We start from the raw sequence: 12265 nt of genomic DNA, 5'->3' as shown, positions 1-12265 counted from the left end.
AGTCACGGAGAGAGTGGTCCCTCCGGAAAGCAGATAAGGGTGGGGAGGGAAAAATGTCTTTGGTGGTGGGGTCAGATTGCAGATGGCAGAAGTGTCGGGGGATGATGCGTTGGATCTGGAGGTTGGTGGGGTGGTACGTGAGGATGAGGGGGATTCTGTTTTGGTTGTTATTGTGGGGAGGGGGTATGAGGGATGAGTTGTGGGAGATGCGGGAGACACGGTCCAGGGTGTTTTCGACCACTGTGGAGGGGAAGTTGCGGTCCTTGAAAAACGAGGACATCTGGGATGTTCGGGAGTGGAATTCCTCATCTCGGGAGCAGATGAATCCCGCCTCCTTGACCTGTCTGTCCTCCCTGGACCCACCTATCCCCTCCCTAACTCCCCACCTACACTCACCTTTACTGGCTCCATCCCTGCCTCTTTGACCTGTCTGTCTCCTCTCCACCTATCTTCTCCTCTATCCATCTTCTATCCGCCTCCCCCTCTCTCCCTATTTATTTCAGAACCCCCTTCCCCTCCCCCTTTTCTGAAGAAGGGTCTAGGCCCAAAACATCAGCCTTCCTGCTCCTCTGATGCTTCTTGGCCTGCTGTGTTCATCCAGCCCTACAGATATTACACACTCCTGCTACTGAGTGTTGGTGGGGGAGTGAATGAGCATTTGTAGATGTGGTGCCAATCAAGCAGGAGCTGCTTTGTCCTGGATGGTGCCAAGCTTCTTGAGTGTTGTTAGATCTGCCCCCATCCAGGCAAGTGGGGAGTATTCCATCACACTCCTGACTTGTGCCTTGTAGATGGTGGACAGGCTTTGGGGGGTCAGGAGGTGAGTTACTCACTGCAGGATTCCCAGCTTCTGACCTGCTCTTGTAGCCACTTTATATGGCTAGTCCAGTTGAGTTTCTGGTCAGTGATAATCCCCAGGATGTAGATAGTGGGGGATTCAGTGATGGTAACACTGTTGAATGCCAAGGGATGGTGGTTAGATTGTCTGTTATTTGTGATGGTCATAGCCTGGCATTTGTGTGGCGCGAATGTTACTTGCCACTAGTCAGCCCAAGCCTGGATATTGTCCAGATCTTGTTGCATTTGAACACGGACTGCTTCAGTATTTGAGGAGTCATGAATGGCGCTGAACATTGTGCTATCATCAGCGAACATCCCCACTTCTGACCTTATGATGGAGGGAAGGTCATTGGCGAAGCAGCTGAAGATGGTTGGACCTAGGACACTACCCTGAGGAACTCCTGCTTCTTCTAAGTGTTGTTCAACATGTAGGAATACTGATTCCTTAGCAGGATTATCCTTGCCCATGTTTAACCTGATGCCATGAGACTTCATGAGGTCTCCCAGAGCAACTCTCTCCCAACTGTACCACCACCTCTGCTGGGTATGCAGAACACATGAAGGGTCACTTTACTTAAAACGTTCATTCTGCTTTCCTCCTGCAGATGCTGCCATACCTGCTGAACTTCTCCAGCAAGTACTGTTTTATGTTTCGGATCTTCCAGCATCCGCAGTTCTTTGTTTTATTTATCTGCTTCTAATAACTTGCTTTGTACTCGCAGACTCTCTATTTATAAAGCCCAGGATCCCATTTATCTTCTTAACCAGTTTCTGAATCTGTCCTGCCCTCGTCATTAATTGGGCACATATACCCCGCTGGCCCTCTGTTCTTGCAGAATTCTACCCTTGTGTTTTCTATCGCCTGTCCTCATTCATTCTTCCTACCGAGATGACTCAATTCTCTGCTTTAAATTTCAATTGCTACGTGGCTGCCTGTTCCTCCAACCAATGTCCTCTTGCTGTCTACTGCCATCTTCTTCACTGTTCATAGTCATTCCAATCTGAGAATTCTACACTTGTGTCCCCGTACATCGAAGTCCAAGCCCTTGATATCAGTCAACAAAAGCATTGGGCCCTTCATTTCCTGCCCCCGGGGAACCCCATGATATCCTTTCCGCCATTCTCTCTGTTCCCTTACACTTAGCCGATCTCATATCCTCGCCACCACAGCCCACTTCATTCCATGGCCGTTGCTTTGGTGACAAACCAGTTGTACGACACTCACTCAAATTCCTTTCCAAAGTCCGTACACACCACCTCAGACGCATTGCCCACATCAACTCTCTCTGCTATCTTTGTTAAGAAATCTCAACCAGATTACTTCCACATGCTTCACCCCCAATAACACCCTGCACACCCTCCGTAAAAAGGCTACGAATTTTGTCTCAAATTTTACACACTTTCTCCCTGTGGAGTGTAGCTGCCGGGCTCTTCCCTGTGTCCTTTTATTGAACAAGGGACAGGAAATGACAATTCTCCAGTCATTCGGCCCCATCTTTGTCTGTAAAGAGCTCCAGAGGACTATTGTCTGTGTCTCTGCAGTTTCTGCACTTACTTTGTTCAGTATCCTTGGGCACAGCTGACCAGGACAGGGACTGGTTCCTTATCCAGTGTCTCGTCCTACCCCTAGCCTTTGCAGCGCATTCCCTTGATCAATATTTGGCTCATCCAGTATCTTGAATATCTCCTATTAGGGCATAAGCAGCATGTGCATTCTTTGTAAGGACAGACGGATTTATTTGATCTGATTTATGATTGTCACCTGTGCCTAGGTACAGTGAAAAGTGTTGTTTTGCATGCAGTACCAGGCAGATCATACCATACAAAGATCACGGGGTGATTGAATACAAAAGAAGATGCAAGGCTGCAAAAAGCAACGTCAACATTAGATTTGAAGTTTGAGAGGCCCATTCAGAAGTGGGGAAGAAACTGTTCCTGACTCTTTCGATACATGTGTTTAAGCTTTTGTATCTTTTGCCTGATGGAAGAGGTTGGAAGAGATTATAACTGGTGTGGGAGGGGTCTTTGATGATGTTGGCTGCCTTTCTGAGGCAGCAACACATATAGATGGAGTCCATGGTTGGAAGGTTGGTTTGTGTGATGGATTGGGCTGTGTTCACAACTTCCAGTAATTTCTTACGGTCCTAGACAGAGCAGTTGCTGTACAAGCTGTGATGCACCTGGATAGAATACTCAGTGTCTCAGGGCTGACCTCAGCCTGTAGTCTCAAGATAGGTCCAGTGGTTTACGGGGTAAATTACAGATTGCCGCTGTGTAGTTTCAAGACGACGTAACCCACGCAATCTCCAAATTTAGCCCCGGAGATCCCAATCAGCCCGAGAAAGAAAAGCTGTCGCCGATAACCTTTGTATCTTTTATTTGAGAACTCTCATTCTTGAAGGTGGGAGCACTTCATTTCCATCTGATTTCTTTGTGCTCGCTCGTCATTATGAGGACCACAGGAGGAATTCATCCGTCTGTAAAATATTATGTTGCCATGGGAAGTGCTATGGCAACCTAACATTTTAAGCGATGATTTGTAACAGCAATCTAAATTTACATTTTGTTCTCGTCCCTTTAATTGACAGTTCCAACATTCGTTTTTGACAGCGTGTTGACACTCAGCCTTCAAATCGCTATTAACAGAGAGCGAGAGAAGATCAAGTGATTACTTGTGTACATACCATTGGCTTTTATTAAATAAGCAGCAGGTACTGTAATAGGAGGAAGATCAGAGGTTTGGGGCGAGGGGGTGGTTGGCGTGTGTAATTGATGGAAAGGGGGCATCAGAGCGCTACCTCAGGCTGTTCAGAAGTGGTACTTACTCATGCCAGTTGCAAATCCTCTTCACATCCAAATTGCCAAAGCAGAACCTTCATTGCTTGCGCCTTCAACTCGTCTCATTAACTGCAGATTCACAAATGATTGCCTTTCTCAACGTTCTGTCCCGGCCCTTGTTATTAGATTGTGCTCGGCAGAGCAGGTGCACGAGTTGAAAACGCAAAATGAACCTTCAGTAATGCAGGGGAGACAAGCTGTCGCGTGTGCATCAGCCCCGGGCACTAATCTGAATGTCCGTTCGGGGGCGCCGGTCCCAATCCCACCAGGAATAGGCGACCATCCGTAGGGCTAGCCAATTAATGACCAGAGGGCCTGTCTCTGTCCAGTCAAGGGCTTTGCTTTTGGGTGGGGGTTGTGGGGGGGAAGGAGTCTGTCCAGTGCCAAACAAACCCACAGCCTGGCCCTAGTGGGCAAGAGAAAAGGGGGCGGGGTGGGCACAGTTCAAGATGGAGGCACCCTCTTGCCACTTCTGAAATGTACAGCTGTAGCGATGGGACTTCGCTGCCTAGACCACCTCCATCAGCGGTGTACGTGGAGGCGAGGGAGAGGCCAGATCATTATGAGCAAGTCGGAACTGAGTTGATATAACACCTCCTTTCGCCTCAGGGCCACCCCAAAGTGTTTTCCTTTGTTCTTGGCAAGACCAGCATTAGTTACCCACTGCCCATGAGCTGAGGGGCTTGCCAGGCCCATTTTGGAGGCCGGTAAACGTCAGCCACATTTGCTGTGGGCCCGGAGTCACGTGTAGGCCACACCAGGTAAGGATGAGAGATTTCCTTCCCTGAAGGACGTTAGTGAGTCAGATGAGTTTTTTTTTTAAAAAATCGACGGTAACTATCACTTAGACGAGGTTTCGATTCTGGATTTAGGTATTTTCCTCATCAACCTGTTCAGAAATGTTACGGCACACCTCTGAAGCAGGTGAGAATTTGAACCTGAAGGTCCAGGTCCAGAGGTAGTGACACTACCACTGCACCACATGAGCCCCCCTCGCCTCAATTCCAGAGTTAAATTCCATGAGCCGCCAGGGTTTGAAGCCATGTTCCCAGAGCACATTTGGATTGTTTGACCAGGAAGACTACCATGAAGCTCTCAAGTTCTGAGCCTATCAGATTGTTTCAAAGTGTAGTCACTGTTGCATTGTGGGAAATGTGGCGGCCATTGTATACACAGCAACAGCAGAGAGATAAATCGACAGATCCTCTCAATTGTGTTGGAGATATTCTTCTTCCAAATAGCACTTATGGATCTTTCACACCCACATGAGAGTGCAAACAGGACAATGGTTGGCATGTACCTCCAGATTAACACCTCTGGTAGTACAGCCCTCCCCCAGACAGGCATCAGGCCATCAGCTTCAATCTGGTGCTCATTTCTCTGCAGTGGGACAGAGAGGTTTCAGTCTGGACACCAGAGCTATTGGCAGTTTCTAACACATTCATTCTAAATGCTGAGCTCATTCTCGGGTAATCACCGAGAACACAAATTATACTTTCAAAGAGATAAATTACTGCACGCCCTCAACCAATTTGAGAACGGAAACACACAGAATTATTTCTGAATCCATTCAAGCTGAACAATTCAGACTGATATCGCTGCGGCATAGTACACAAGTGGTATAACCTGTAAAAGTACAGCACAGGTATAAGAGCTATATAGACGCTTAGATCAGGCTTGGATTTGTAGAAAGACTTCATTAAAAGCTAAAAAGTAGTTTGTATTGTTGGTATTATTGTGAGGTATGTAAGGAATTAGCCCCAAGAGAAAACAATGGATTCAAATGTAACCACATGACTATTGAGATGTAGTCCCTGGGCTAGCTGGGGTGGGGATCTGTGTCTGATAGCACTGGCTACAAAATCAGTCCCATCTTGGAGCAGATCGCAAACAATTGGTCAGAGATACTGGGTTGTCTTTCCCCTGGGATTGAAAGTCATATGTATGATTGTGTGTGTGAGTGTGTGAGTGTATCTGAGTATGTATGTGTGTGTGAGAATGATTGCGTTTGTATCCTTGAGGGTGTTTGTGTGAGAGAGCGAGCGTGTTTGTGTCTGTGAGAGTGTGTTTGTGTGAAAGTGTGTAAGTTTGTACATGTGGGTGTGTGTGTGTGTTTGTATCTGTGAGAGAGTGTGAGAGGGACTATTTATGTTTGTATCTGTGAATATGTGTTTGTGTGAGAGAATGTGTGTTTGAATACATGTGTATGTTTGTTAGTTTGTATCTGTGAGAGTGTCTGTGAGAGAGTGAGCGTGTTGGCATCTGTGAGAGTGTGTTTGTGGGAGAGAGTGTATGTCTGTGTATGAGGGTGATTGAGAATGCATATGAATTTGTGTCTGAGTGTGTGTCAGGCATGTATGTTGTCGACTTCAGAATCCTCATTTTAATTCAGAGAGAGAGAGAACTTCAGATGACCCATGAGAACCCAGGGATAGTTAGTTAACAGCTGGCCTGGCAGAGCTCTGTTATTAAGGCAGCTGTCTCAGCTACCTTCAGCTGTACTTGTGACAAGGCAAATTCTGATTTACTCCTCTGTGCGGATTGAGCAGAGAGGAACTCGAAACAAAGGCAGCAACAATTGGAGAGGACAACTTGGATTCTGCAACGGGGGGAAAATCACAAGTTTATTTGGTAACTGGGCGAGGCTTGCAGCTTTTGATCATTTCTGATTCGATCCAGATAGTTAGTCAGAGGGTGAGAAGTCAGATTGAAAGCTGTGCTGTAAAGTATTGCATTGCAGGCGCTGAACTAGACAGAACTCTAATACACTGCACAATTGTGTCCTTTTACTTTGTCATATCTTAAATGACAATGTGCTTGTCGGCCAATTATACAGAGTGGATCCAGCCCTGGGTAATGTAATAGTTTTATTACATTGCCCTGGTTCAGCTGCTCTGTGAATGAGAGCCGCATGGTGGTCTCTCGCTCCATATAACTTTACAGAAGCAGTCTTTCTTTATATTCTGGACTTGTCCTTGTGTCTGATGTGCTTCTCCCAGACTCCTCTGTGGTAGCCTGAGGCAAGGATAACCATGGACTGGCAGTGCTGTCATTCCCAAAGTCCTGATATCCCAGGGTGACCCTGGGTCACAGAGTCAGGCTTGACCTTAGCGGGTCACAGGGTGGCCCTCCCTCCCAAATACCATCGCACCAATCAGTTTTCATACGCCAATATTTCACCCCCAAGTGTATCACACATCCACCATTTATTGTGTTAGTGTCCCAGAGGGTTCTCCCAAGATGCACCTAAGCTGAATTTGCAAAGAGGATTTGAAGTGGTTTTGGGTCTCTGCAAACTGTAAAGGAACATAGCTGTAGACCTGAGCTTTTGATGAGATGCAAATCTATTCCTCACCGTCTGCTGTTGAGTGTAAATTGTTGCCTAAGTCCGATCTCAATCACAGAATCCCTGCAGTGCAGTAACAGGCTATTCGGCCCAACAAGCCCACACTGACCTTCCAAAGAGCATCCCAACCAGACCCACCTTCCTATCCCTGTAACCCTGCATTTCCGGCGACCAACGAGATCTACACATCCCTGAACTCTACGGTCAACTTAGCATGGCCAATCCACCTAGCCTGCACATCTTTGGACTGTGGGAGGAAACCGGAGCACCCGGAGGAAACCCCACGCAGACACGGGGAGAATGTGCAAACTCCACACAGACAGTCGCCCGAGGGTGGAATCAAACCCGGGTCCCTGGCTCTCAGAGGCAGCAGTGCTAACCATTGAGCCGCTGTGCCACCCCCCCTACCATAAATAGAGGCATAAATAAATGTGTGAAACACATTACAACCATGATATGAATGTTCATTGGATCTTCCCCTTCAATCTTTCTTTTATTTTTTACTCCCTTCTTGGCGAAAGTGGGAAAGTGGTAAGGTCACTGAACTAGTCATCCTGAGGTCTGGGCTAATGCTCTTGGAATATTGGTTCGAATGGTCAAATTTCAATAAAGTTAATAAATCTGGTATTTGAAAGCTAGTTCAGTGATGGTGAAACTGGTTGTCAGGGAAAAACCCATCTGGTTCACTTTTCCCCTTTAAGGAAGGAAATCTGCTATCTTTACCTCGTCCGGCCTCTATGTGACTCCAGACCCACAGCAATGTGGCTGACTCCCAACTGCCGTCTGAAATGCCACTCAGTTTGAAGGCACTTAAAGATGGGCCAAATGCCGTTGATGCCCCAACGAACCTTTTAAAAAAAAGTAAATACCAGGAAGATTTTTTTTTAGGAAAACGTTTGTACCCATGTTGTTCTGTTGTGTGGTAATCACACAGCAAGAGGTTTGTAACGTGAGTTTCTGCTTTCGGAGTCTGTTGAGGTGAGAACTCGTATTGTAAATGGTTGTCGCACTCGCGCAATTTTAGTTCAGCAGCGAGCTGGTGGTACAAGCCCCATTCGCTTCAGTCCAGGGGAAGGTGATGGAACAGGAGGACAGTTGGCGTTTTAACTTCATTGGTTTTAATGGATTCCTCTTTCCTAGCAGCTCAAAAATAATACCGGAATCTGTTTCCAAAATTGTGTCAAGTGAACCAACACCAGGCTCCAACAAGGCCTGCTTTACAAATTGCAATTTCTTATTAAACAGGCTAACATCTGTCACTATACTTACACCTTGTAGTACTAATGACTTGGACATTCAACTCATTAAATACTTAGCAGCAGCACAAAATTGCGAGAGTTTTAGCCAGTTTCCCCGGGTAACCGCCTCATCGCAAGGTTTTGAATTCCAGTCTAACACCAAACACAGTTAGCAATGTTTGCCACCTGCATATGCTCTGCAGTATCTCCCAAAGGCTTCTTAAATATCCACCATTTCACACCAGCGGGCAGTGCGTACTAACTGCGAGATGTACTGAGGTATCTCAAAAAGGCTCCTTAAGCATTCACTCCCTCCACCACCATTGACACTCAATAAGCAGCACTGTATAAAATCTACAGTAACTCACCAAGGCTCCTCACACAGCTCCTTCCAAACCCACGACCACTTCCACCTAGAAGGATAAGGGCAGTGTGGGGTGCCGTTCTGGTCACCCTGTTATAGGAAGGATATTACTAAGCTGGAGAGGGTTCGGAAGAGTTTGACCAGGATGTTGCTGGGAATGGAGGGTTTGAGTTATAAGGAGAGGTTGGGTAGGCTGGGACTTTTTTCACTGGAGCGTAGGAGGTTGAGGGCGTGACCTTATAGATGTTTATAACATCATGAGGGGTATAGATAAGGTGAATGGCGTGTGTCTTTTTCATTAGGGTGGGGGATTTCAAAACCAGAGGGCATATTTTTAAGCTGAGAGGAGAAAGATTTATAAAAGACATGAGGGTCACTTTTTTACACAGAGAGTGGTTCGTGTGTGGAATGACCTGGATGCAGGTACAGTTACAACGTTTAAAAGACATCTGGTTAAGTACATGAATAGGAAAGGTTTGGAGGGATATGGGCCAGGAGCAGGCAGGTGGGACTAGTTTAGTTTGGGATTATGGTCGGCATGGACTGGTTGGACCGAAGGGTGTGTTTCCATGCTGTATGACTCTATAGCAGCAGATACAGGGGAACACCAACCCCTGCAACTTCCCCTCCAAGCCACTCGCCCATCCTGACTTGGAAATATATCGCCGTTCCTTCACTGTCGCTGGGTCAAAATCCTGGAATTCCCTCCCTAATAGCATTGTGGGTCTACCCACAGCATAGGGACTGCAGCGGTTCAAGAAAGAAGCTCACCCCCACCTTCTCAAGGGGGCAACTAGGGACAGGCAAGAAATCTTGACCCAGCCAGTGACACCCACGTCCCATGAAAGAATTTTTAAAAACCGCTTTTGGAAGTGGGGTTGGGGGGGTGCGGTGCTGATCCTCATACTCCACATCGTGCTGACGCTATTTTTACTTCACTGAAACCTGCAGTGTAAATACAGTCTTTGTGAGGACTGTCAGAATCTTTCGATGTTAGATCCGATGCTGTGGAGCTGATGGTGTGAAGGTCAAAAGGAGTGAAATAATCCAGGGATAACGTTGACCCCTTCAGGTATGTATTTGGATGATTTTGGAAGTTTGGAAGTGAAGGATTCCCCAGATATATGTGGGGTCACAGTGTAGCACGATAGAGGGAAAAGACTCATTGCATCAGGAGCTCCATTTTAGGGTCATTCCCCTCACGTCACAATTGAATGTGATGCGTGACCCGACGCTCATTTGGAATTAATCACTCAAATCAAATTAATCACTTTTGTTTTTGAAGGGTTAGCCAACTTCTGGCTGGGGAAACATGCCTCCCCCACCATGGAAGTGCTCTCGGAAACAGGTTAAAATGAAACTGATTGGAAAAACGGGCCGTTTTCACACTGGGTCGACTCTTACCCTGGGTGAGCAGTTGGTGCCGTGAGACCAGGAGATGGGCACACTGGGACCACTGGGACCACTGGGTCACGAGATGACCTGTGGCCCAGCAGGGACCCCTGGCGTCCCTCACTGCTCTGCATCCCCTGCTACCTGGGACCGCCCCTTCCAAGTCATCCTCTGCTCTTTCCCTGGGCAGGCATCCATTTCAAAGGACAAGCCTCAAGAAGTGGGCCTCAGGTGCAATCACCATTCCTCTCACAGGGAGGTGGTGACGTAGTGGTAATGTAACCAGGGCTGGTCATCCAGCAGCCCAGGCCTAATGTTCTGGGGTCATGGATTCAAATCCTACACATGGTATTTGGATATCGAATAAATTTGAAAAAAAAAAATCTGAATTAATGGCATGTAACCACTGTTGTAACAAAGCCATCTGGTTCAGTAATGCCCTTGAGGGAGGGAAATCTGCCATCCTTACCTGGTTTACATGTGACTCCAGACCATTGCAGTTGATTCCTAATGAATTAGAACATAGAATCCCCGCAGTGGCCATTGAGTCCACACCAACCCTCTGAAGAACATCCCAACCGGACACACCCTACCCTCTCCCCCTAACACTGCATTTCCCATGGCCAATCCACCCTAACCTGCACATCTATGGGCTGTGGGAGGAAACCAGAGCACCCGGAGGAGACCCACGCAGACACGGGGAGAATGTGCAAACTCCACACAGACAGTCGCCCGAGGGTGGAATCAAACCCGGGCCCCTGGTGCAGTGAGGCAGCAATGCTAACCGCTGAGACACTGTGCCGCCCCTTCATGGCCATTCAGGACAAGCAATAAATGCTGGCCTCATCAGTGACCCACCCATGTCCCTCAAATTAAATTTTTTAAGGGATCGAGATTTGGAAGGTGTAAAGAAGTCTCCCTTGACCTTCCCAACTTGCTGCCAACGGAATCCCTTTTGTGTCACCTGAATTCCTAAGTTCACTGCCCCAGCCATAAACCTAATGCCATGCAGTATATACCCACAGGGCAGGGAGCCGGTTAGCTCAGGGGGTGTTGGATTGGATGACGGTTAGGGCAGGTGGAGAGGGGGCAGTGTTGCCTTAAAGGCAGTCAGTGCTGGCTTGAGGAACTGGGCAGGAGGGTCACCAATGGAGGCCATTCTCCCTCGCTATGCCTCTGGCCTGCTGTTCCCTCTCTCCCCATGCCCTTTGACCTGGGTCCTCCACAATCCTGGGACCCTTCCAGCTGCCATCACTACCTCTTCCACGGCGCTGCTAGGCCTGAACGCCTCCAGCCTCTGATTGGCTGGCATCTCTCACGCCTGACCGAGCAGCGCCCTCGATTCCAGCAGAAAGCCCTGCATGTGTCCATTCCACTGCCCGATTGTGAGTTTGGTTTTACAGGGGGTCTTCCCGAAATGAGGCAGTGCCCCTGGAGAGTCAGCAGGGTTTGGGTGAATTGGCTGCCTGGTTTCCTCCACGATGACGCTGCAAAAGTATCTCATTGGCTGCACATGCTTTGGGGTCTCCCAAGGAAATGAAAGGTGCTAGATCAATGCACCTTGTTTCTTGAAATCTAACCCTCATCCTCAACCCTAAAAGAAAATGCACCCTTGAATCTCAACCGAGCTAGGCTATCGTTCGAAATCGAGATGAATAGTGTATCAGGGCTCAAGGCAGCAAAAGGCTTCCTAATAGGTCCTATCTCCTTCCCCCGATTGCCTTTAGGAAAGATCAGAATGACTTTAACATGCTCTGGGGAGGCAGCAAGAACTCCCAGCCAAGGTACAGGGTATGTTCAAGCAAATGTACAGCTGAATTGGGACTGTAATTTTTTTTAAACCCTCTGTCAGCAGGACATCTGACACTCCAGCACTGCCTGTCCAAATTAGGGATTATAGTGGCCTCATTTCAGGGGTAGCGGGTGAGCTTCTCCCACAAAGAAAGACACCTTTGTGAAGCTTCTTGTCATCAGGACAAACGCAAGAGTGCCAAATTTCAGATGATCACAATAAACAAGGTGGCACGGTGACTCAGTGGTTAGCACAGCTGCCTCACAGGGCCAAGGGACCCGGGTTCACTTCCAGCCTCGAGCAACTGTCTGTGTGGAGTTTGCACATTCTCCCCGAGTCTGCGTGGGTTCCCTCTGGGTGATCCGGTTTCCTCCCACAGTCCAGGGATGTGCAGGTTAGGGTGGATTGGCCATGTTAAATTGCCCGTAGTGTTCAGAGATGTGTACTTTAGATGG

Source organism: Rhincodon typus, chromosome 11, assembly GCF_021869965.1.
Source record: "Rhincodon typus isolate 14 chromosome 11, sRhiTyp1.1, whole genome shotgun sequence".
Lineage (NCBI taxonomy): Eukaryota > Metazoa > Chordata > Chondrichthyes > Orectolobiformes > Rhincodontidae > Rhincodon > Rhincodon typus.
The sequence above is the reverse complement of the archived record's forward strand: the minus strand, read 5'-3'. Positions refer to the sequence as shown.